This window comes from Hemiscyllium ocellatum, chromosome 36 (assembly GCF_020745735.1).
Source record: "Hemiscyllium ocellatum isolate sHemOce1 chromosome 36, sHemOce1.pat.X.cur, whole genome shotgun sequence".
Lineage (NCBI taxonomy): Eukaryota > Metazoa > Chordata > Chondrichthyes > Orectolobiformes > Hemiscylliidae > Hemiscyllium > Hemiscyllium ocellatum.
Genome location: NC_083436.1, coordinates 23,788,344 through 23,811,177, shown reverse-complemented (window position 1 = coordinate 23,811,177; position 22,834 = coordinate 23,788,344).

Here is a 22,834-nt window from a genome sequence, read left to right as displayed (position 1 = left end):
AATAACTCTGCATTTTACAGATGTATACACAGTCTAGGCTCCGTTTTTTTAAAAGGAGAAAGTGAGGACTGCAGATGCTAGAGTTCAGAGTCAAGAGAGCGTGTAGCTGGAAAAGCGCAGCAAGTCAGGCAGCATCTGAGGAGCAGGAGAATCGACTTTTCGGGCAGGAGTTCCTTGATTCTCCTGCTCCTCAGATGCTACATGACTTGCTGTGCTTTTCCAGCACCACACACTGTGTTTATTGACTTTACCGTTCATTACATTAGTGGGCGGCACGGTGGCACAGTGGTTAGCACTGCTGCCTCACAGCGCCTGTAGACCCGGGTTCAATTCCCGACTCAGGCGACTGACTGTGTGGAGTTTGCACGTTCTCCCCGTGTCTGCGTGGGTTTCCTCCGGGTGCTCCGGTTTCCTCCCACAGTCACAAAGATGTGCGGGTCAGGTGAATTGGCCAAACTAAAAATTGCCCGTAGTGTTAGGTAAGGGGTAAATGTAGGGGTATGGGTGGGTTGCGCTTCGGCGGGTCGGTGTGGACTTGTTGGGCCGAAGGGCCTGTTTCCACACTGTAAGTCTAATCTAATCTACATACACATAGCTGACTGAATAGATTAGATTACTTATAGTGTGGAAACAGGCCCTTTGGCCCAATAGTCCACACCGACCCGCCGAAGCGCAACCCACCCATACCCCTACATTTATCTCTTACCTAACACTACGGGCAATTTAGCATGGCCAATTCACCTGACCTGCACATCTTTGGACTGTGGGAGGAAACCCACGCAGACATGGGGAGAACGTGCAAACTCCACACAGTCAGTCACCTGAGGTGGGAATTGAATCCGGGTCTCTGACGCTATGAGGCAGCAGTGCTAACCACTGTGCCACCGTACCGCCCACGGTGATTACACTGACTCCATGATACAGAGAAATTAGCTGTAGGCAAGCGACATAACTTTAAACTACAATATTGTAATGTAATTTAATGTTTTTAAAGGTACATGCCTATCTGATCTAGAATCTACGCCATAATACAGCACTTGACATTTTTTTGGCACCTGTTATTGATACTTCTCCAACTTACTTACTATATTTTAGGCTATAAATTTGTAACAGAAGAACCCAAGTAATTAAATGTGAAATGCACCACTGTTGAGAGAATAAACTTGCACAACTCACTTACTCAACGGTCTTTTGAATGTTGCCTTCACAACTCTCATGAGATACGTTCTGCACGCAATAACTTAATGTTTTGTACCCACTAATTATCCTATTCACACTTATAAATAGAAACTCTGAATAACCGAAATGCCATGCAGTGCAAATCACCTGAAATTGCCTCTAAGAAAGCAAGATATTGAAATTCACACCTTCTTTAAAATGGATTACAATACAGTAAGCTGGCAAGCATTGTTAGTTCTACACAAAGAGCACAATCTTAAATTGTATATTTATCATGATGAGCAATATGACTAAAAATGTTAGAGCATCATAATTGTGCTCAATTCTCAATTGTGACTGTTATAACAATTCCAGTGAATTTGAAAGATAATTGTCACTTAGACATAGTCTACCTTAAACCTCTTTCCACATACACTATCTTTTAAACCAGATGCCATTTTGCATTAAAGTACCAGTCTGTACAAATATTTACAAATAACTTTGCATTTTACTTAACCTTTCTTTTCATGTTCATTTTTGCAGAGCATGTGTGGTGATGATAAATCTACGATTCTTTTAGGGTGGGAATTCTGGGATTTTGTCATAACAGCCATGAAGTCATGATTTAGATATGCTGGTTTTGGACTGGGGTGTACCAAGTTAAAAATCAAGGTATTTTTCAATGTACAATTTCAGATACATCACACTGTAAACTTTGCTATAAATTCTGTGTCTTACAGTTGTGTCTTCCACAACCACCTGATGAAGGAGCAGCGCTCCGAAAGCTAGTGCTTCCAATTAAACCTGTTGGACTATAACCTGGTGTTGTGTGATTTTTTAACTTTATATAGCCATGAAGTGGTGGTGACGAAGTTCCAAGTCTGAAAGGTATATAGTTTGGAGGGGAAATTATAGGTGGTATTTCTGTGCAGGAGAGACCACAGGTTTGGAAGGAGCTGCCTAAGGAGCCTGGTGAGTTGTTGCAGTACACTTTGTAAACAGTACACACTGCTGTTACTTTTTAATCAGTGGTAGAGGGAGTGATGTTGAAGACATTTTGAGTACCAGACAAGTGGGCTACTTTGTCCTAGATGGAGTTGAGATCCTTGAATATTGTTGGAGCTGTAATCCAAGAAAGTGAAGAGTATTCTTGTTAAGCACTTTTGTCAAGGTTGCTCAGGCTTTAAGGAGTCTGAAGTTAAGTTACTCTCCAAAGAATTCCTTAATCAGTACTTTCCAATCCTCCTGGTAGGATAAGCACAGCAGACACGTGGAAACAGCACCCTCCAAATTCCCCTTCAAGCCATACACAATCTTCACTTCCAACTGCATTGCCATTTTTCTAGAATCCTGGATCAAAATCCTGGAACTTGCTTGCTAAAAGCACGGTGGATATCACTGCACTCTAAGGGTTAGAGTTCAAAAAAGGAATTGGAGCAATTCATGGAGATGGGCAATAAATGTTGGCCTGATCAGTGATGCCTAAATCCCATGAATGAGTTAAAATAAATTCCCAACCTCTGCCTAATGCATAGTATGTATATGGTTGGTCAACTTCAGGTTCTGATTAATGATAACCCCTCCGTGATGTTGATAATCAAGGTTTCAGCGAGGGTAATGCTATTGAATGTTAAGGCATAGATTAATTTTCTCTTCTTTGAGATGTTCCTAATCCATCCCTTGGGGTACTGCAAATATTATGTGCTATTTATCAGCCCAAACCTGAAAGCTGTCCAGTTCATATTGCATTTGGACACGACTGCTTCAATATCTGATAAGTGATGAATGGTGTTGAACATTGCCACCATTCCCACCTCCGATATTATGATGAAGAGAAGGTCAATGATAAAGCAATTGAAGATGGTTAGGCCTAGGACACTACCCGAGGATCTTCTGCAGTGATGTTTTATGGTGGAGATGGCTGACGTCCAACAACCACAACCATCTCCTTTACTTGAGGTTTTTAAAATTCACCCACAACACGAGGGTGTCACTGGCTAGGCCAGCATTTATGCCCATCCCTAATTGCACAGCAGGTAGTTAAGGGACAACAATATTGCTGTGGATTTGGAGTCCCATGTAAACCAGACCAAGTAAGGATGTCAGATTTCTTCCCTAAAGGACATTAATGAACCAGATAGATTTTTCTAACAATCAACAAAGGGTTATTGGCCATCTTTAGACTCTTAATTCCAGATTTATTCAGTTATTGAATTCAAATTCCTGCAATGGATCTCAGAAAATTACCTGGGTCTCTGGACTAACAGTCTAACAATTAATGTTATGAGGCCATTACCTCTCCAGGACTTCAGCTATTGGTGAGTTTTCTCCACAACACCCATTGACTCCAGTTTTGTTAGGGCTCCAAGTTGCCACACTTGGTCAAATGCTGCCTTCATGTCAAGAGCAGTCACCACCCTGTTCTCTCTTCTGTTCAGCTCTTTTATCCATGTTTAGGCAATATATGTAATGAGGTCAGGAGCTTAATGGGCCTGATAGAACTCCAACTGAGCATCAGTGAGCAAGTTACTGGTGAGTTAAGTGTCACTTATTAGCACTTGTGGGGAAAAAACCTTCCAGCACTTTGAGGTTGATTGATCCTTTCTAATGTCATTACGTTGCTAGAACCTACAGTCCATCAACACATTCTTTGACTCTGATCTCCAACATCTGCAGTCCTCACTTTCTTCTAGAACCTATAGTCCTTGCAGCATTCAGTACCTTCAGCAATTTCTTGATATTACATGGAGTGAATCTTTTTGGCGAGGTTTGCACTTATGTTGCAAGGACAACAGGAGGAGGCAATGATGCATTATTGGCTTCACAGTTCTGGGTGAAGACATCAGTTTTGTTTTTTGCACTGATGTGCTGGGCTCCCCCATTTTTGAAGATGGGAAATTTGTGAAGCTTCCTCCTTCTCTAGTGAGTTTTTTTAATTGTTCAACACTATTCACAATTGGATATAACAAGAATACTGAGCTTAGATTTTATCCATTGTTTGCAGGATAGCTTAGTTCTAACTATTACATATATTTGTACACTTGTGCTTATTTTCTTCTCTTATAGTTACATGATTGTGGATTTTTGTTTGTTCATAAATGGTCGATACAATATTAATGTCTTCAAGTATATGCATTAATATCTATCAAAAGTGAACTATATCAAAGTAAATACTCATTAGTAATTGCTAGTTTTGAAACTAGATCATCCTCTGCTAAATTTATGCTCCCTTGTGGTCATTATTTAATTAACATATTTAATTCTCAAGCTCCATACTACCTAACAAAGAATATCTTGCCTTTAATGTATATTCAAAATGCATTTTCTACTCTACAGTCTTACCCATGCTGTTCTGGATTCATGTATTGTTAAAAGGCAAACAAATAATTGTTAACTTCCCTGAATGTGTATCTTCCTAAGTGCCTTTGTAGTCACAAATCTTCTGCCAATGCAGTGTCAAAAGGATGAATAGTAAAGTACTCTCCTTCTTTTGTTCAGTGTCAGTTTCTGTCTGATAATCTTTCACTGAAGCAACGTGGGCATTCTTCTTCATTAAAGGCACTTTATGAATACATGTTGTTATTTTAAAACCAGTAAACTAGTCATTTATCTTAACTGGGACCCTGTTGTGCATATATTAGCCTACAAATGAGATTGCACAGCACCCACTTTTGGCATGAAAAATTCACTGAAAGCCTTGGAGTCATAAGCGTGTCTGATTTCTAGGAGTAACAAGGCTGCTGCTGGATTAGGAGCAAATTACTGCAGATGCTGGAATCTGCACTGAAAAAAAAATGCTGAAAATCACAATGGGTCAGACAGCATCCATGGAGAGCAAGCTAACTTTTCAAATCAAGTTGACTCTTGAAGAGTCATCTAGTCTTGAAATGTTAGCGTGTTGTCTCTCCATGGATGCTGTCTGAGCCGTTGTAATCTCCAGCATTTGTTGTTTACAATGCTGCTGAAATAGACTGTCTTTTAAAAAAAGTCTAAGTCAATAAAAATGAAAGACTGACATTTAATGAACATAAAGCCAAGAGAAACAGGTATATCCCCACATTTTCTGCCTTTCTCCCCCTTAGTCATAGGTTATAGTCACCTGAGACTTTCCTCTCCACATGATGTTGGATACTGGATGTTGCTTTTGTCTTAAGTATACTGGTTGTTATGGTATCACCTTTAGAGTGACAACCCTTTAAAAAGCTCAACATGTAAGTGATCAAGTGCCCAGATGTTACCCAATCACCACAGTAAACAGGCCTCTCTGCATTTTAGCACTTACGAAACAGACTGTCAGTCTGAAGAAGAGTCAAACATTAACTCTTGACAAAGGTGCTGCTAGAGTTGTTGCATTTCTCCAGCATTTTTTTCTGTTGTTTAAGAGTTTCAGCATCCACAACATTTTGCCTTTATTTGTGTGTATGAAGATTATTCTGTATTCTATGTATTAGCTTAGCTGTAAACAAACACAAGCAATCTTGTCACATCCTGATGAAGGAACGTTGCTCTGAAAGCTAGTGTGCTTCCAATTAAACTTGTTGGGCTATAACCTGGTGTTGTGTGATTTTTAACTTTGTCACATCCTGATACACAAGAAGACCAATATCATCCTCTCAGTTATCAGAGTAGCACCTTTACTTTGTGCACACAATGAAGAGACATGAATGATGACTGGTTAGATTTACCTACACGCAGGCAGATTATTTTAAAAATAAAGCTTTGAAGTATTTTTGTCCAGTGAGTCTTTTTAATGAATTTAAATGCTGCAATATATCCTAGTATGCAAATTTGGTATCTTCTTCTTGAACAGATTTAATAAGTTGCGACAAATCTAAACAATGCATATCTGTCCTATTAACTAATTTATCAGTCCTGCTTTGAATTTTATTTTCACAATGGAGTTTTGTCCAGGAATAACTCAGTACTTCAAGGAGGTGGTGAAAAATAAAGGCACAGATGAGTTTATGAGGAATTGTCTTGACCAAGGCTTGTTCAAATATAAGAGAAAGTGAAGACTGCAGATGCTGGAGATCAGAGCCGAAAAGTGTGGTGCTGTAGAGCAGGAGACTGATGAAGGGCTTATGCTGGAAATGTCGATTTTCCTGCTCCTCAGATGCTGCCTGTCCTGCTGTGCTTTTCCAACACCACACTTTTCATCTTTGGTCAAATATAGACACTGAATTGTTCAATGCTGTGTTGTAAGATTTTAACAAAAATGTGAAGTAAAGTAAAAAATGTAAAGTAAAAATGTGACAGGATTTCAGAAGGGGGAGTTTCTGGAGAATGAAACTTAGATGAGTTGAGGCACTGTTGCCAAGGTGAAAAAAGAGGGATGCAACACAACCTAGAGTTAATATGGCAGAGTCATTCAAGACTGCAAGAGATTTAGCATCCAAAAAAAAAATAGAGTGATGGAAATGTTCCAGTTAGAATGATCTGTATATCTGATCTTTATTCCTTTATTAGTTTTTGGAGTTTAGAATGTATGTATAGAAATGTATGTATGTATGCATGTCTGTATGTATGTATGTATGCATGTATGTATGTATGTCCATTTGCTTGTTTCATACTTAGATACATTCTTTCTCCTTTTGGTCAATAATGCAGAAGTATTACAATGATCAACAGGCAACTATCAGCCTGTTGAACCACATGACAAATACTACCATCTGCTAAGGCTGAAGCTTTCCTACTGGTCCATTGATCCTTTCCCACATCTTCTTGGTAAGATGAACAGTCTACTTTCATAACCTCTCACTTACCAATAAAGTCTCTTGGGAACCAAAATGAAAAAGATTAACTAAGAGTTCCAATTTAAGAGGTTAGGAAGTATTCTATGAACTCCATCTCTAATCTCCAGAGGAGATTAAATTCTAAGGAGCAAGTTGAATTTGGCACAATTGCAAGATGTGCAATCCCCAAAGTGTTCTGATCAAACTAATATCACAGAAACAGATAATCGGGTCACATTCTCATTGCTATAGTACAACAGTGAGTACAATTCAAAATTTGCTTGAATGTATTTTGGGATGTCAAGTGTTGGTGAAACACATTTTTTTTAGATTTTTTTCTATAGGACAAAGAATGTGCTCAATTCTCTTCTGCAGGATTGTAGTGAAACCATTATCTTTGCACAAGCTGTTAATTGTGACCATCTGTACAAAGAATGATCGCTCAAACTCATTTTTATCCTTTTGGAATCTATATGAATGTTCTTAGTTTGCACTGATATATCTATTTCATGTCACTCATTTCACTGAACACATTGCTGCTAGGCCATTATTTTGCAGATCTCAAACAAACCTGGTCAAAACCTGCTATTTTCCACAACAATAAAGGCCTGAGCTCTCTAAACCTATTTAAGTTGTAAAGAGCTGTTAAACTTGGATTGAATTTGCTGATCTTTCCCAGAATCTTTTGTTAACATTATGTCACATCCAAGTTGAATGAATTTTTGTTTGGTAAGGTACATGCAAGTAAAGGTGTGTAGAGTGTAGTGAATAATGTTCTTATTGTATATGAATAACTTATTGGGATGTGGGAGGACTCACACTATTCTTAAACAGTCATAAGCTTCTTCTTTCTGAATATAATTGTAATGTCACTGCCCATAGCAACAAAATCAATTCTTCCCCAGATATAACAAGTTTGTTATTTCAAGATTTTTAAAGAATATTTTCTCATTGAGGAAGAATTTGATTTTTTTAAAGTGCTAGATGAAGCTAAAATTAACTTAGTCCACATGGTGTAAAGTTTGGAATCACATTTATCCTGTTCAATTTTATTTCATATTTATTTCAATTGAAAGGCATGTATGTTAATGATTAATCTGATTGTATCAATTTCTTAGGTCTCAGTTTCGATGCAAAAATGCATGGGACAGAAGTATCCAATGTCATGTGGGAAAGCTAGAAATATATTCTGGATAACTTTTTTTAATACAGCTATTGGTTTCGTTATCTAATCTGCAGCGTCATTGTTGTACAATGTGGTACACATCTGTAGCTGGTTTAGAATACTGCAACCAATTAACAAATTTAAATTTAAAAAAATATAAAAAAATATTAGGGGGGCATGGTGGCTCATTATCTAGCATAGCTGCATCATAACATCAGGGATCTGGGTCCAATTCCCAGCTGTGACGACTGTCTGTGTGGAGTTTGCACATTCTCCCCATGTCTGCATGGGTTTCCTCTGGGTACTCTAGTTTCCTCCCATAGTCCAGAGATGTGCAGGTTAGGTGGATTAGCCACAACTCCAAAGGAAGACCTTTTGCCCGAAATATTGATTTTTCTGCTTCTTGGATGCTGCCTGACCTGCTGTGCTTTTCCAGCGCCACTCTAAACTAGACTCTGATTTCCAGCATCTGCAGTCCTCACTTTTGCCAAATTGCTCACTGTGGTAAAAACAATGACTGCAGCTGCTGGAAACCAGATTCTGGATCAGTGGTGCTGGAAAAGCACAGCAGTTCAGACAGCATCCAACGAGGATGTATAGGTTAGGTGGATTTGTCATGGGAAATGCAGTGATAGGGTAGGGAGAGGAGTCTGGTTGCACCTCAGAGAGTGGGTGTGGACTAGATGGGCTGAATAGCCTAATACTGTAAATTCTGTGGATTTTTTTAAAAAAAGCAACCCCTGAATGGCATGTAACAAAACTCCAAATCACAAATGAAGCTTATAAATTCCAGTTAAAATGTTATTTTTGGGCTTGATGATGTTCCCAAACTCTGTAGCATTCATTGGCCATTAAAAGCCTGAAAATCACCTTTCAAAAACATTCTTTTGAATCAACCTCAGGTATTTTGATGTGCCTCTGTGGTAAGTGGAGCTTTAATATGCCAGCCCAGAGAGAGGAGAACCACCACTTTACCACAAGGCCACCTAATCATTCTACTGAGATATATTTAATCAACCTGGTCAGATGTGTTATGATACACAGATGGTGCTTGTACACCCGGAAGTCTTAGCCCAGAGACAGGGGCAATACCACAATGCCACAAGACCCTATGTCTTCCTTTCTATGCTGAGTCCAAAGGCTCATATACTTAGCAATGGTAGGGGATAAACCACAAATAAGTCTGAATGAGAAGAGGCACTTGTCTTAAAAACAAGATATAGTTAACTGTACAATGGAAATATGCAGAAGATATACTGAAAAGTTGAGTATACTAACAATTACTATCAGGAGCCATAGCTGACACATCTGTCTCCACTGGGATCTTGTGCTAGAGTCCTTCTTACTTCGTCCAAAGATGGTCTGGTGTTATCAGATTGGATGGAGCTTGACAACACATCAATGTTAACTCTTTCAGATGTATTACCTTATGTAACAAATATGATGCCAAAATGTTAAGCCAAAATTGAAATTGGAGGATCTTGGACTTGGAAGCAATAAAGAATGCAGTGTCAGTATGGATTCAGGATGATTAAATGTTTTGCCTCATTTAATGCTTTTTTAAAAAAAATTGTGCTTCTCAGAGAGTCTGCATTGACTTCTGGTTATGTAGGCAACTTCTACACACACAGTGCGGAGGTCTGCAAAGTGGCAAGAAACGTTAGAGGAAACAGCTTCTCGAGTCATAGAGTCACACAGCTCATGGAAACACACCCTTCGGTCCATCTCATCGATGCCAACCAGGCTTTCCAAACTAAAGTCTCATTTACCTGGACATCAGGGTTCATATACATGATTCTCTGAAGGTGGCCAGGCAAGTTGAAACAGCTCGGATCTTCGGGTTTATAAATAGAGGCATGGGGTATAAAAGCAAGAAATTTATGCAATACCTCTACAAATCATTGATCTGACCCCATTTGGAGTACTGTGTTCAGTTCTGGGCATCTTATTTAAGGGAAAACACTAAAGCCACTGTCCTCATGGCAGTGAGGCATTTCCTGAAGACTGGATGATTATGCCAGGTCCTGATATAGGTCAACATGGCTGGATTAAATCACTTCACACTAGCGCATCCACAATCCTCTTCCTTCCTGACATCTCCAGCCATCCAACAACAACCCTCACAAACCCACAGCCTTGTGCAACCTTATGGCTCTCCCTCATCTTCATTTTTGCCAAATGTACCATATCCGTCAGTAAACATTTGGAATTGCATTCAGTTGTAGGCCTGTTCATTCCTTCATTGTAGGCAGAGAGCAAAAAAAACAAAAACAAGGTAAAAAATTGGAGTTAAATTTAATCCATTGCAACTATTGATTGATGACGGTCTGTGACAGTCATATCTCAAGAATAAATAAAAATATTTTCAGGCTTATTCCATGAAAAGAGATGGATGGATCAGGAACAAATTCCAACTTTCCATGGGGACAGGAAAGAAATAGAAAAAGACTCATATGTGGGTCACCAAGATTGTTAAAGAAGCTTAGAAATTCTGGAGGAAATGTTGGATGTCGTTTTGGCAATCATGTAACATATTCCACTGGTGTTGGGAAATGTTACATCATGGGGTAAACCCTCCTGCTTAATTTAAACCAGCTACACAGAAAAGATTTATCCAATGCAGTAATCTGTGAAAATTTGAAAGGCTAAGAACTAATTAAAGTAAAAGAAACAACTTTATTTCTTAAAGTATAACAGGGAATAATTAACTAACAACTATTCACAACTCCTTCCTCTAACCTATCCTTTACTTACCTGTCTATAATACTGGTCCGTTGAAACCCCTGATTAAGATATATCAAAAATTCAAATTTCGAAACCAGCCAGCTGTCAAATCTTCTCTTTGTATCTTCCTCTATCTTCTTTTCTTTTTCTTAGAGATTTCTGTTTCACAGGTCAATAATCGATAAAGGTACCTTTGAGAAAACTATTCTATGGGCAGTCTGCATGTGTTGGCAGCTTGGCAGTTGTCCTCCAACTGTTCAAATTTTCCTGGTCTTATATCCAAAAGCATTGATTGGTCTTTAATATTGTCAATACACTAAATTCAAACTTGATTAGAGGTTGGTATTTTGGGAGATACTTTAAACTGATTGGCCAAATTCAGATTTGTTTTTTGTCTCCAGGCAACCAACACTAGCTGCTGGACTGAAAGGTTACAATATATCTTGTTCAGAACACTTGGTGTTGTATCAGGTCGCTCTGCTAGCTTTAACTTGCTTCAAGATATAGTACCCCTTACACCTTCATAACAGAATCATGGATCATTAATATTATTATTACACAGAATTTTGTTCAGTACAAAAAAATTCTTTCAATTGAGCTATGGAATGAAATATTGAATTTAATACTTTGGATTGAACCTTATCTCATCTAATGGTCCTTTTGTCTGCTTTCCATTGATTGAAGCACCATTTGTGTGAAAGGCATTGACTTTCCAGAAAATAGAGGACATTGTGAAGGTGAACTTGGTCAGAGAAGTAGGTTTTGTGGAAAACTTTATTAGAAGTTACGCATGTATGGAGGCAACGAGGTGTGTGCAATTTCTAAGCTTATAGCCTGTATTGTTGAAAGTACAACCATGAATGTTCTTGTGCTCGAAAAACCATACATGGAACTGTTTAGTGCATTGAACTGGATTGTGGGAACTTGCATTCCTATAGCCATTGGATTGTGCCAGCAAAATCAGCACAAAACTCATGAACTGCTTGGTCAATCCAAAATAGAAAATAAGGCCTGCATAATGCAGAGGACCTTCATCTGCATGAATCAATTCCTACTTAGAATACCACCGGCAATTATTAGGAGGCAGTGTTGTCACAATTATGTTACGGAGTTGTAACCCAGAATCTAATCTAATATTTTGAGTGCATGGCTGTGAATCTCATTATGATGTTTGGTGGAATTTGAATTCAGTTTATAAAAAAAAATCCTGGGGAGAAAAGCTAATCTTATGATAATCATTTTGCCACTGTTGACTGTTGTAACAAAAAACGTTTTCACTAATGTGCTTTAGGGAGCAAAATCTGCTGTCCTTGCCTGATCTAGCCTACATGTGACTCCAGACGCGCAGCCCCAGTCCATTAGGGATGGGAAATAACCGTTAACCTAGCTAGCAACATCTGCATTCCATGAATTTTGTTTTTGTAAAAAAATGTTGCTAAAGTGAATGCTGTCTTCTGCATTACTATATAGGTCCATCAGAGGTTTCGGTGTATGTCCTACCCATCATTTTGGAGAGAACAGTAAGCAGCCTAGTCCCAGAAAATGGGTGCTTCACTGTCGAATTTCAAAGTCTATATGTGTTCAGGAACTCATAAGAACGTTGGTAACTGTGCTGGACGCCCATTTACTCAGCTTTCTTTCCTCCACACATTTGATATCTTTATTTTGTTGAAACAAAGAAGTTGGAGACTGGAAATCTGAAAAAAAACAGAAATCGCTGGAGAAACTCAACAGCTTCAAATCAGGTCTGAAGAAGGGTCACTCCTCTCAGAATATTAACTCTGCTTTCTCTCCCCAGTTGCTGCCACACTGGCTGAGATTCTCCAGTCATTTCTGTTTTTGTTTCAAGATCACTGTTTACCCAGAATGATGGTATTCATTTTGGCAGTGCGATATTGTGAGATTTTTCAGCAACTGCTGCTTTGGGCTATTTTTAATAATTCTTTCAAACATTGCTTCAAACCTAAAAGCTTTCCATTTCATTACGATTTCTTAAATGTACTGTTCTTGGGGATTGTTACATTGTTGAATGTCAAAAAATTTTGACAGGCACCTATTTAAACAATTAAGCTTGAAATTAGATTGCTTTGGAGTGTGAATGTGATCATGAAAATGCTGGTGGTTTTATTTCAATGTATCAATGTATTGATGCATTCATATAACATTCTAATTGAACTCCAAGGACGATTCCATTCAGGTATTGTGTTGACATGAACAGAGAAGTGCTCAGGTGTAATTGTGTTTTAGATACATCTGCTAAAGCTCTAAATTCATCACTACAGTGCTCAGAAGTTGTAAAAGATATTAAAACTAAACCATAAAAGCAACACATGTTGCAGTTTGATGGCATTGAATTGAACGCACATTTACAGGTTATCTATTGTCACACATGGTTAGCATACTCCTCATCATATTGTATAATCTATGCTGCCACTGATCGACTGTGAAACTCTGAATTTTCATCAGGATCCTATCGATAATTGAACTGTCATCTGTTGCACAATATCAGACAGTGACACCTATCCCCACCTCTTCTCCCATCTAACAAGACCTGCTCTGCTGAAGTGGTGGAGGTGACCACAAATTGCAAGCACAACACTTTTAATTTGAGCAAGAATGGAGTCAAACCACATCTTGTATGTGTGTGCATTTTGAGGAGGGAGTTGGCCATTTAAATCGGCAACTTCCTCTAAACTGCTATGTAGATTTGGATATCTTTGTAGAATGGAACCTGGGGTATACAGAGTAGACCTGTTAAGAATATGAACTTTGTATATTCATTTGAATAGCAGTTGTACCCCTTCAGAGAGATAAGGTAATCCTAGTATCATGACACCTACAGTGCAGTAACAAGTGCCCTTGACCTTGGATGGCAGGTATCCTTTGTGGGTTTAGGATACCTTTGGTTTGATGTGCAGATGTCTGGTACTATTTAGGAATATTAAAAGTAGCAATAAATAAGTTTTTAAAAGTGTGCATGTGTCAAGAGAACTGTAACAATATTGAAACAAAATGCCAAAGCTGGCAAAGAACTGTCAAAAGGTTGTGATGTTAAGAATAATCAGACATTTCAATTGGTATGTTAATGCATATCTATCACAAGATTTACGTTACTTGACTGATTTCCCAACCTATAATTTTCATAGTGTGCTTTTTGTCAAGCGAGCAGCTTTATGTACAGCTCCCAGGACTTATGGATTAGAAATGTTTATTTTCTTAGCAGAAGTTATTGGTGGAGGAAAGTACCTGTTTGATCTTAAGAAAGTGAGTGAGTTACCATCTTGTTTTACTGCAATCAATATGAAGTCAGTACACCTGCAGCAATGTGAGAGAAGAGCTCCAGTAATATAACTCTATCATAATGAAGAAAAATATGAAATTGCTCCATATTAAAACAGTGTGAGACTTGAAGGGAAACCTTTACGAGTGCGGTCCTTATTCTCCAAGGAAGTGAGGTTGGCATGGAAGGTAGTACCAAAGGAGTCTTGGCAAGTTGCTGCAGGGCATCTAATAGATGGTACCCAAAAGTGCCACTGTGCACTGGTGATGAATGGAATGTACATTTGCCCAAAGAGTGGATGAGTTGCCCAAAGAGTGCATTGCTTTGGATGGTGTCAAGTGTCCTAATTGCTTTGACAAGGATAAATGAGGGAGGTCAACACATAGCTTGAGAGACGGTGAGGGAAGGAGGGAGTTTAGGTATTTTGGGCATTGTAATCATTTTTGGGAAAGGAGAAAGCTGTTCAGAAATGATGGGTTTCACCTGGATAGAAATGGGACTACTGCAATCTCCTGGCTGAAAGAGTAAAAAGGGTCAGAGGTAGCTTTAAATTTGTAAGGCATGAGGTTGGGTGTGGTTAACAACTAATCAATATATCAATCAATTCTGAGCTTTAGATACTCTGTATAGGGAAGGAGAATGTTACCTAAACACAGTCAGGATTCTGGGTAATCCAAGATGCAGGATGGGCAAAAATTGTGACTATAAGAGCTTCTCCTTTTTTGAGGTATGTTAGATGTTGGAACTCAAATTCCAGGAGTAGTAATTACTGTTATATAAGCTGTTGTGTTGTTTTGGAACTTTGGGAAAAAAATAAATCAAAACAATGTCACTTCAAAAAGGAGGAAGAGAGAGATGAAGGCAGAGACTACATGGTCAGTGAATCAAACGCGATAGAAACTTACACTGCTGTCTTATAACAGTGAATCTGCACAGCTACTGTCTTTGCTGTTTGAGTTCAAGTATGTAGGGATATTAAGTGCATCTCAGAAAAATTAACAAACAGTGAAATTCACAGTTGAACTCAGAGGAATCTGTCAGGGAGAACTCACAACATGGGAGCAGCTAAATGCACAGTTTTAAGTATAACTTTGCTTTTTTTTTTGGAAGCTGACAATAGTGAGTAGAGAGGCTTTTTTTATTGAGATGTCTTTTGATCAAATTTTAAAAATATAAAATATATACACAAAGCTAGCCTGGAGCAGTGTTTTTTTAAAACAATAAAACTGTGCTATTTTCTGGGTCTGTAGATTGTTATGGTGCAAAGATGGTCTTTAATAGAATAATGTGCTCTTCCTGACAGATGTGGGAGATGAGGGAGAACTCCCATGTTACTGATAATTATGTTTGCAGCAAGTGTGTTTGGTTGCGAATCCTATCAGATCATATGGAATGTTGGAGCGACAGTTGGAATGACAGCAGCAATGAGGAATTTACAGGAGCTAGGAGGTGTGATGGATGATAGTTATGGAAGGGAGAAAAACCACAGATACAGTCAGGTGGATGGGTTTCCTTCACAAAATGTAGCAGAGGGAGGCAGGTAATGCAGGTGTCTCCTGTGGCTATCCCCGTCTCAAACAACTATGCTGTTTTGGAAAATTAAGGGGGTGATGGACTCTCAGGGGAATGTAACATGAACAGCCAAGTTTCTGGTCTCATGACAGGCTCCAATATAATGCAGGGTATGTCAGGTTCCAAGCGATCGATTGTGATACGGGACTCTCTAGTCAGAGGCACAGACAAATGTTTCTGTGACCGACTGCAAGAAATTAGAATGGTGTATTGCCTCTTGGTGCCAGAATCAAGGATGTCTCGGAGAGGGTGCAGAATGTTTTCAAAGGGGAAAGGGTGCAGTAGGATGTCATTGTACACATTGGAACTAACAACAAAGGAAAGGAAAAGGCTGAGATTCTGAAGGGAGAACGTAGAAAGTTAGGCAGAAATTTAAAAAGGAAGTCCTTGACAGTAGTAATATTTGGATTACACCCAGTGCTATGAGCTAGTGAGGTTAGGAATAGGAGGATAGAGCAGGTGAATGTGTGGCCGAGGGGCTGGTACAGGGGAGTAGGGTTCACATTTTTGGATCATTGGAATCTCCTCTAAGATAGAAGTGACCTATATAAGAAGGATGGATTGCACCAAAATTTGAAGGGGACTAATATACTGGCAGGGAGATTTGCTACATCTGCTTGGGAGGATTGGAACTAGTAAGGTGGGGGTTAGGACCTAGAGAGATAGATCAGTCTGAGACTGGTACAGTTGGGAGTAAGTCAAATAGACAGGGTGGGCAGAAACAAAGCAGAGGATGAGGTAGGACAGATAAATTAAATTGCATTTATTTCAATGCAAGAGGCATAACATGGAAGGCAGATGAACTCACGGCATGATTAGGAACATGGGACTGAGATATAGCAATCATAAAGATGTGGTTCAGGGATGGACAGGACTGGCAGCTTAATGTTCCAGGTTATAAATGCTATAGGCAGGCTAGAAAAATAAATATGGATAAAACTGGAGTATCTTGGATGATAAAGAACATTGATGAGAAAATAAGGAAGAAAATAGAGGCATGTGATGCATACTGGAATAATAATAACAATAAAATTCAGAAATGGTATCTCAAATGCAGGAGAACGTCTAAAACTGGAATAAAAAAGGCTAAGAGGACTCATGAGGATAGGATGGCAGGCCACACTAAAACAAATAATAAAGTTTTCTTAAAATATATTAGTAGAAAAATATTAGTGACAGATGGAATGCAGTGTATAGGAACAAGCAGGCTAAGGTGCTCATTAAATCAAAGGGTTTCTGCCTTTCCCAAATTAGATAATGATGGTAAAAGAGAAAATGCTGGAAAATCTCAGCAGGTCTGGCAGCATCTGTAAGGAGAGAAAAGAGCTGACATTTCGAGTCTAACTGACCTTTTGACAAAGCTTTGACAAAGGGTCAGTTAGACTCAAAACGTCAGCTCTTTTCTCTCCTTACAGATTTTGTCAGACCTGCTGAGATTTTTCAGCATTTTCTCTTTTGGCTTCAGATTCCAGCATCTGCAGTAATTTGCTTTTATTTTGATAATGACGGTAATGGTCCAGTTGAAAATGCGAGCATTGAGCAACTGAGCAGTATAATGATAGATAAAGAAAGGGTGCTAAAATGGTTGGCAGCTCTCCAGGTAGAGAAGTTGCCAGGCCTGGATGGGATGCATCATAAGTTTCTGAGAGAGGTAAAGGATCAAATTGTGGAGCCATGGACAGAAATTTTCCAGGCATCTCTGAACACAGTATTAGTCCCAGGGAATTGAAGGATTACACATGTGACACTGCTTTTTTAAGAAAGCAGCAAAGGATAATACAGGACTATAAACCTGCCAGCTTGCTATCAATGTTGGGAAGACTGATGGATGTCATAATACAGGATAAGATAAATATACGTTTGGAGAAAAATAAGTTAGTACTTGACAGTCAATATGGTTTTAGCAAGGGCAGATCATGCCAGACAAATTCAATTGAATTCTTTGACAAAGTAACACAAGCAATGGATGAGGGTAGTGGTGTGGATAATTTATATTTAGAAAGCATGGCAGGTTGGTTAGACAATTAGAAAAGTTTGGACTTGATGGGTCTTTAGCAGCGTGGTTGAGAAGTTTAGTGGATGCGGAGGACAACATTCGCGGATGATAGTAAGTTAGGGAAAATAGTGAATTGTAAGGATGATACTGAGTGGCTTCAGAGGGACATTGACAAGTTGACCAAATGGCCAGACACCTGGCAGATGGTTTTTAATGCAGAGAAATGTGCGGCGATGCACTTTTGTAGAAGAAACATGCAGAGGATAGTACAGCCTCAATAGTATAACTCTGGGGGAGTACAGGAGCAGAGGGACTTCAGGGTTCAAGTACATAATTCTCTGAAGGTAGCCAGGTAAGGTGAAATGGTTGTCAAGAAGGCATATAAGATCCTTGGGTTAATAAATAGAGGTGTATAGTAGAAAAGCAATGTAGGAATGTGTCGCCTTTGCAAATCATTGGTCAGATCATATTATGTTCAGTTCTGGGTATCTTATTTAGGGGAGGATATCAAAGCCTTGAAGACAGTGTGAAGGAGACTTAATAAAATTATGTCAAGAATGAGGAATTTTAGGTACTAGGAAATATTTAGAGAAATTGGATTTATTCTCCTTCGAACAGAGAAGATTAAGAGGTAATCTTACTGAGGTGTTCAAAATTATTAAAAAGTTGTGGTTCTGCTCGCCGAGCTGGAAGTTTTTGCTGCAAACGTTTCGTTCCCTGGCTAGGGAACATCATCAGTGCTGTTGGAGCCTCGTGTGAAGCGCTGCTTTGATGTTTCTTCCGGTATTTATATTGGTTTGTTCTTGCCGCTTCCGGGTGTTAGTTTCAGCTGCAGTGATTTGTATGTGGGGTCCAGGTCGATGTGTCTGTTGATGGAGTTTGGGGTTATCCGTTCTTCTTGGCTGTTTCCCTGGCTTGTGGGTTATTTACTGGAGGTCTGTACTTGACACATTGTGGAAGGATTTGATTTTTTCTGCATTCGTGGAGGAACCGGAGTTGTTCATATGTTGCGCTGAGGCTGTTAGCGCAGGATTCCCATCTCCTGGCTTGTTTCAGCGTTTCTCGCCCGTAAGTGTTTAAAATCCGATTTTAAATCCGACCCCACATACAAATCACTGCAGCTGAAACTGACACCCGGAAGCGGCAAGAACAAACCAATATAAATACTGGAAAAAACATCAAAGCAGCGCTTCACACGAGGCTCCAACAGCACTGATGATGTTCCCTAGCCAGGGAACGAAACGTTTGCAGCAAAAACTTCCAGCTCGGCGAGCAGAACCACAACAACGGATACCCGAGCTACAAATCTTCAATCAGATTTTAATTATTAAAAAGATTAACAGGGAGAAGAAGAATATTCTGTTTCCATTAGGTGGTATATCAGTAACTAGGGACCTTAATTGACAGCAAGAGAGGTAGGAGTGAGGTGTGAAGAAATTTCATTCCTTAGAGAGCAGTGGAGGCGGATTCAATAGGAGGTCCAAAGAGAGTTGGATATATATTTGAAAATGATAAATTTAGAGGGCTGCGGAGACAAGGCTGGATGACTCTTTTGGGAGGTGGGACAGACAAAATGCGTTAAATGGCTTCCCTCTGTCTGTGAAATTCTAAAATTCTGTGAATTCACCCTGGTAGGTTCAGAATGCTTCATCACATTCTTGTTTGTACTTTTCATATGTTGGAAAGCTTTGGATAGTTAGAAGGTGAGTTATTCATCAGAAAATATCTTCTGAATTCTCTGGGGTTTATCCAATCAAGTTTTTGGTGAATGTTAACCATAACAATATTGATGGTGGAGGCTGGTGATAATTGCAGTAAATATCAAAAGAACATGGTTCGGTTCTGTCTTGTGGATAGCCACAGCTGTGTGGTGTAAATGGTGCTCACCACTTCTCAATCAAAGTCTGAATGTTGTCCATACTTTGCTGGAGGTTAGTATGGACTGTTTCTATAGCTGAGCATTTGCTACTGAGCATTAAGCAATCACTGGCAAACATTTCTGATCCTAATCTCATGGCAGGAGGAAGTGATTAAGATGGTTGGCCCGAGGACAACGCATTGAGGAAGCCCTACAGCAATGGGATGATTGGCCTCCAGCCATGACATCCATAGCCATTTTCCTGTGTGCTAGGAATGACGTAAGTGCTGATTGCTGGTAAGTGATCTGTTCAGTGATGCTCAAAATCTTCCACAATGACTTTGTTATTAAGCAGTGGTCATTGTTGATACTGTATGTTAAGTCAAGTGCTATAGACTTAAACATCAAGGACCTTCCTTAATAATGACACAAACTGGGTTAGGAGTAATCAACTATTTAACAATCCTTTGTGCAGATGTTCAATGAAAGTCAGGAATGCACCATTCAGCTCTTCAAGCCCAACCTGCCATTCAATATGATAATGGCTGAAACTCCTGTTCTGTACTCTATTACTGCTTTCAAGCCATACCTTTTGACCCCTTTAACTTGAAAAACTATATCCAATTCCTTCTTGAGACCATTCAGTATTTTGGCCTCAAACACTTTCTGTGGTAAAGAATCCACTGGCTCACCATGCTTTGCATGAAGAAATCTGTTCTGTATTACCCTGTCTAGTCCTATTAAAAATTTACAAGTTTCTGAGATTTCCCTGCTCCCCTTATCTGCCATTTTTCTAAACTCCCGTGAATATAGACTTAACTGATGCTGTCTCTCTTCCTACATCAGACCAGAAAACAGTGTACAAAATACTCCAGGTGTGCTCTCAGCAAATCTCTATACCATTGGCACAAGATATCCCTGCTCATATGTTGGCTTCAATTAACTGGTTCTGCGCGAAACAAGGGAAAAAAAAGTACACCAGCTGAAGTCCACACCATATCCCCCAAAGTATTCCAGAGAAATTACTGGCATGTCCTTTCATCTTCAAAGCAACATCAAACAAAGACCTCTTGCTACCAGGTTAAGTAGGCTCCCAGAGAACAGCTGAAAGCAGCTAGTTAGTTTCTGAGTGATCACAAACAATGAGAGCACACTAACACAATTCTGACCTAACAGACCTTGTTTATTAAAGGGTCGGATGAAGCTTTTTCAATATTAGCTGCTTCATTCTAATGAGGAAAATAGGGCAATATATCTAATTATGAATTTAAAATGAAAACTCATCTCAAAAGCAGGAATCACTTCATTTTAAGTGTTTGCTCCCTTTCAATATAGAGTTCTGAAAGGCAACAGATAGGTAAGATGTATAGGCAAGAAAGCACTAGGTACAATTCATGGTTCACCCAATATTAGCTAATTAGAGTTACCCAATGGTAAGCATGTTCCAGATGGGTTGTTCCAAGATAAGGCAGGAAGCTTATTGCTTTCCATGTGACGTGACATGAATGTGCACGTCTAAAAGTCCTGTGGTATCTGTGCACCCAATTCCAACATTGTCAGCCTACACTCATTCTTCGTGCATTACAAATGATCATTTGGGAGATATACTTGTCACCTGGAGAGCAATAGCCCTTAAAGTATTGCTATTCAAAGAAGACAGATCTATGAACTGGCAGGAAAATATTAACCTAACATCATTTCTTATGCAATCCAGCCTTTGATGCAATGCAAAAAGTGTTTAATGTATCCAAGCTTTAAATGTTTTATTTGGAAACTGTATTGATAAAAATGACTGGGTGAAGTAATGAATCAGAAAATGAGAAACTACAGTCTCCTGCTGTGGTGATTCAAAAAGTCAACTGAGTTCAGGTATCACCTTTCAGACCACATCCTCACACTTTTATTGTGTAGTTGCTTGATGAACTCCAATATAGCTCAGGCTGTAATACTGACTAAGCTTAAAAACAAAATTTTGATACATAACTACTGCTTCTGTATTAAAGATAATACTGAGATAAAAGAAACACAAGCTTTCAATCCATGAATACCATTTAAAGTATTGTTGGCTCTGACATAATGTGATAGTTCTCATCCGATCTCACATTATAAGAAAATGGCTCATACCATTTAAACTAATGGGGCTGGAATTGTGTTCTATCCAATACAGGTAAGGAAGTCTGCCTTCTACAAATAACAGTCTAAATTCTTCAATTGCATTAAAGCCAATTCACATTGAAGAAGCACACGTTAGAGCAGAATCTAATTGTATTGTTATTCAAGGTATGTGATTTATCTGCTAATCTGAACCTTTTATTTATTTATTTTTCCAATCTATTTCAATGATCTATAATGCTGGAGTTTTTATTTCTTTTTCCAATTTTGTCACCCCTATGAATATGAACTTGAGAATCTGTACCTAAGTACCTTTGTGCCTAACATGATGTCATAAGTGGTGACTTGTAAACTTTTCACCATTTATTTGAGTACAATAAAGCTAATTCTAAGACTGTAAGGTTTATATTTTAACATCTTTTGTTTTAGCACTTTGATTTAAGATAGCAGCATGTAGCTTTTTAAATGTGTGCCTGAAGGGATTTAATGATTACATTGTAGGCATTTGTGGTGATTTCTTTTAAACACAGTGAGAAAAAGAGATTTCCTGGTGTGTTATAGCATTTTGTTTTCATTTGGGGGATGTTTAGATGTTTTGGAGAAGGGAATTCCTTCTGACATGATTACTGTAAAAGTACTGTGTGGGTTAACAGGATTATAGTTTACTGTGTATTTCAAAATTGTTAGTCTTGTATATGTAAATAGTTTTGTTTATTCTATTTCACCTTCATTTATTTTGTGCAGTAGCCTTCTGTTTTATTGTTAAAACCAAATCTATCACATTGAATGCTTATAATTCAGTGAGATACCACGTTATTAAAAAAGAATGACAAAAAATAACTGTTCTACAAAGGCTGATTTCAATCTGGGACCTGACTTATCCAGTAATAATATGAACTGAGGTCATAATAGTTGTCATTAATTAACTTCATTCCAGAAATCTTTTCACTCAACACTGAATTAACTCGACAGAGGCTGGTGTCCCAGCACCAAGCACCCTTTATTTACAGGAGGAGAGCCCTTGGCACTGATTCAGCTCCTTCAGAGCCAGCTCTTAGAGAGGGCAGAACCTCTGACACTCTGGAATATGTTAGCCAGGGGTCCCTAATTGGGGTTGTTAATCTGGTACAATCATGGAACTCATATTCTATGAGGTTCGCCTGGTTGATCTCATACAAGAAGAAAGTGAGGATGGCAGGTGCTGGAGATCAGGGTCGAATAGTGTGACGCTGGAAAA